A 5,230-nucleotide genomic window follows, 5' to 3' on the forward strand; every position below is an offset into this window, starting at 1 on the left:
GAACATTCTCTCAGGAATCACATTTATATACTACATTAAGTATAGTGTAGCATTAATCATATTCATGTGGAAACATAGTTTAACTTTGTTGTCCTGTAATACTTTAGCAATTCCACTGCTATCATTTTAAAAATATAAGACTATATAGACATATAAATATACCACCTTAATATATATCACTGCTTACATAAGCAACACACACACATACATATACACACACACACTCACACACACACATCCTAGTTTCCTATTACATCCCCTAATCATTTCTTGAAAACAATATGGGGAGCATAAAACTATGTTTATGCATAAGAAAATCTGCAATGACATGCTACCTTCAGAAAATTATTTGTCCAGGAAGATATGTTTATTGGCCAGAGTTCTTTGGAGGAAAGGAAGTAATTGAATGAATATATATTACAGATGAAAGTGATTAGATTGGCTTACATCATTCAGTCTAGGTAGTTCAAAATGACTGCCTGCATTTTAGGGAGGCTAACAATGCATCAGTTGTATGATCCACAAGGCTGAGTACCTCTACAGTTCCAATATGGTGCTGAGAGCTTCAAGTACTGCTGGGGATTCACTAATCATTATTCTATTTTGGAAAGAAAATAAAAATAAAAATCTAGTTTTCCGTGCCAGCAAAGAAGAGTGGCAGCGATAACAGCAATACAGGAGATGCATTCATCAAAATGTAGAGAAACAAGGCAGGCAAAAGCAGCACTGTTGTCCCCTCAGACCTCTTTCTATCTGGACCATCACTTCTGAAAGGTGCTGCCATCCTGCCATTTGTGTCCAGTGCCCTATTAATCCTTCTGGGAAATACACTTACCAACTACCCCTAAGGAAGATCCTTTGGTTGATTCAAGATCCAAGATTATAATTCTTAGGGTTGATAAGCAAGACTAACTTAACCATTCAAATACAGAAAAGGATGCTTTGAAATATTGAGAATAAAAAAATGTTCTGTTTTGCTAGAATGTCTGTACATGGGGAGGTTATTATATTCACAGGAGCCTACAATGAAGAGATTTGTTGTAAATATGCCTTTCTAGTATTGGGAATTTTAGGGACTTAAAGGGAACCTTTAAAGTAGATTATATATACAGAAGAAAATAATTGTGAGACTTAGGGAACAAAATTATAGCTCTTAAAGTTTATAACTATTATTTTAATTTTTATTGATTTTATGTATTTTCTATAAGGATCTTATATATGTACTCCTGCAAAAATTCAAACTCTTTTACCCAGTAAGCTATCCAGCTTGGCCAGCATATTTTTTTTTTTTTTTGGTTTTACGAGACAGGGTTTCTCTGTATTGTTTTGGAGGCTATCGGTCCAGCCCAGCCTTGAACTCACAGAGATCCGCCTGCCTCTGCCTCCCGAGTGCTGGGATTAAAAGCGTGCGCCACCACCGCCCGGCTTGGCCAGCATATTTTAAAAATTAACAATATATCTACTTATAAAATTAAAATATATTTGCAACAATTCCTCCATTTCTTTTTCCCCTAGGCCTTCCTGTATACCGCCCCTTGCTCCTCAGCTCACTCTCAATTTCCAGGCATCTGTTTAACTGTCATTGTTATACACACATGCACACACACAAACATACACCCACACTCACATACAGATTCACACATATTCACAGACACACACACACACACACACATATATATATATATATATATATATATATATATATATATATGTATAGAAATTGTAACTATACACACCCAGTGTGGAGAATCCATTAAGTGTTGCTTCTACATATATACTGACAAGGTATTGGAAATGTATAAACAATTAGGAGGCTCATTCCTGGGGAAGACTATTCCTCTGGCTCCTAGATGTCATTAGTGGTAGGGTATTTTTATTAAGTAAATGCTTTTTTCTGAACTCTTTAGATTTGTACAACATTCTTCAGGTTATTTTTTCTCAAGCAGGGCCTCATCAGGATTTTACAACACGTTTATTATCTCCTTGAATGTGACAACTTTCTGGCTGTTGTCTGTTTGCTATTTTTTTTGTTTGTTTGTTTTGATGTGTCCACCAGTTTTGAGGAGTGCTTCTTGCTACTTATGATTATAGTAATGCTCATTGTGGTTTCGATTTGTCTGATTTCTCTTTGTGTCTTGTGTTGTTATGGGATACATACATATTTTACATATAAGTAATTATTACATTTATGGATGTTGAACCAATGGAATATGGAGAAGATTTGTTATATTTCTGTACCATGTGTTTAATATATGTCCCACTCCTCTTAAATATGGACATTTATTATTTATTACTAGAGTCCTCAAATTTGCTGTATTTAAACTTTTTATAAAATTTTATATGCATGTAATTTAGGAAGCAACTACAGTATTTTGTTTTGATATGACTTTGTAAAAAAATGTCTTTAGTGTCAGTTATCGCTCCCCACTTAAACTCTCCTGTTCTTTATTTCCCTTTAGCCTTTTATACCATTATGTTCTGTCTCCCCTAACTTGAAAGCCCTGTCTGCTGGCCCTTTACTAGTTTCCTGACCTCAGTGGGTATTCAAAATAAAACAGAAAAGATATGATACACATGGACTGATTGGGGCTGGGATTCCCCATGACCCATTGATTTCTGCATTGTGTCCTGTTGTGCATTTCTGTGTTCTCTCTTTGCTGTAACGAGAAGCTTCTTTGATGAGAGGTGTTGTTGTACTTAACTGTGAGTATAAGAATGAAATTTAGAATGTGGCAAGGAATATGACAGCCAGCAATGTGATGGTAGCTGGTTTTTCTCTAAAGCCCCTGATCTAATGAGCCCTGTAAGTTGGCTAGGTTTTAGTAACTTCCTATGGAGTTGCACCTTAATTCCAATTAGACAACTATTTGCTACCATCAACATTTGAGGGTTGCTTACTACTCCCTTAGGTATGTCTTGCTATACTGGTCATTGTTGCAGTTCTTAGGTATTGCAGAAGGGTAGGGCTGTTGAACTGCTTCCCTCCCATGGCAGCTTTGTATAGGGTTTTCCCTTACCATGGATGCTAGACTACAGAACAATTACCAGGATGTCTGACATTAAAGAGTCCCTGAGAACAAAACGCTTAAATAAAACAGGAACAATAGCAATAGCAGTAGATGGGCTAATAGGGAAGTGGGAATCATGTCTTAACTCAAGACCAAAATCTCCAGGAAACTACTGACTGTTGGGAGAGGGGGAATAAGCCTCTCCTAGGGATGACTTCCCTTACTGGTTGTCCACTGCAAAGTGGTCATAAACATCTCAATCAATGAAAATGGAGTCACCAGGGTACATTTTAAAATGTGTGCATGTGCATGTGTGCATGCGTGCATGTGTGCATGAGAGAGAGAGAGAGAGAGAGAGAGAGAGAGAGAGAGAGAGAGAGAGAGAGAGAGAGAGAGAGAGACTATCAATTTGAGATTGTGGGGCATAGGAGAGTTTGAAAGAGTTTGCCTAGAAGGTGCTGGGGTAGGAAAGGTTTAAGGGAAAGTGATGTATCTATTTTAATTAAAATTATTAAAAAGTAAAACAAATTTGAAATCTTTAAAAAAATCTGATGAATCAAAGCTTTCACCCATTTATGAGCAACAACATGTTTGTTATGTATGAGTTACCTCACTCAATCAACGTGGTTCCCACGTCTACCAACTTGCCTATTAGTCCATGTTTCAATTTTTTTAAGAGCTAAGCAATATTCCATGGTGAACTTTCATGTATTTTAACTTTTCATTGATCACATCATCAACATCTAGGTTATTTCCATTTCCTGAATATGAACAGAACAGCAGTAAATGTGGATGAGCAGGTACTTCTACAGTAGGATGTAGGGTATATGCCCTAGAGTGCTATAGATGGATGTGTATCTTCAAGAATATGCCCAAAAATAGTGTAGAAGTATCATGTAGTGTATCTAGTTCTAGTTTTGGAGGATTCTCCAAACTGATTTCCAAAATAGATAGACCAGTTTTCAGTCCCATAAACAGCGGCTGTTTGGAAAAAACAAAGTGGCTGTAGGTGTATGGGTTTATAAGTGGGTACTCAAAACTGTTTATAGTCCGTTGATTATTCAGTCTATTATTATGCCAGTAACATCCTGCTTTTATTGCTATGATTTGGGTTTTGTTTCATTGTTTATTATTTGAAATTTTGGAGGGGATGGGTTATCCTAGGTAGATTTTCTTTATTTGTTAGTGTTTCAGTATACAATTTAAGGTAATTTTATTGTAAATTTAATAAGGATTACACTAAATCTATAGATGGATTCTGGTCAGCTGGTCATTTACCTGCTGGCAAGAATATTCATTATTATTATTATTATTATCATTATTGTTGTTGTTTTGCTGCTCTCAAAAGTAGATTCTTCTCTCATACATTATATCCCCACCACATTCTCCTCTCTCTCCACTCCGACCCTATTCCTTGGGTCTATTCCTCCCTCAATTCCGTTTCAGAAAAGAGCAGGTGTCCAAGAAACAGCAACCAAACATAACAAAACAGGGTACAATAAGACAAGGAAAAGGCACTCATATAATGACTTGTTGACTTAGGGGTATGATTTTCACTTTGGCTTGTAAGATATTATGAAAATTTGGAGAAAGAAGGACCACAAGTTCAAGCTCCAAGTTACCTTTAAATTTTTGTGGTTCCTAAAATACTGTCATTTGGTCCTGGAAATATTTATTAAATGACAAATTTCTTTGCCAACAATAATTTGGCAACATAACAGTACCTCATCTGTTTGTGGTTGCTCCTGAAAAATCTCTATCTATTGTTATAGGAATTGAGGATATTAACTCTTTATTAAAATAAAATTCTTTTAATAACTCCATTTCTTGGAACTAAAAACATTTATGTATAAATTTTAGTATAGTAATAAATCACATTTAAGAATGTGGTATATTTTGAATTTTTTTTCATTTGAATTAGAAACAATCTTGCTTCACATGTAAATCCCAGATCCCTCTTGCTCCCTTCCCCCACCACCCCCCAGTCCCCCACCCAACCCCCACTTCATTTTCTAGGGAGGGTGCGGCCATCCATGGGGGATCTCCAGAGTCTGTCATTTTGTTCAGGGCAGGGCCTGGGCCCTCCCTCAAGAGTCCAGGCTGAGAGAGCATCCCTCATTGTAGAATGGGAACCCAAAGTCCATTTGTAAGCCAGGGATAAATACTGACCTACTACCCAAAGCCACATTGATTGCCTAGGCCTCCTCACTGACACCCACATT

The sequence above is a fragment of the Mesocricetus auratus genome, unplaced genomic scaffold (genome assembly GCF_017639785.1).
Source record: "Mesocricetus auratus isolate SY011 unplaced genomic scaffold, BCM_Maur_2.0 Super-Scaffold_100024, whole genome shotgun sequence".
NCBI classification, from domain to species: domain Eukaryota; kingdom Metazoa; phylum Chordata; class Mammalia; order Rodentia; family Cricetidae; genus Mesocricetus; species Mesocricetus auratus.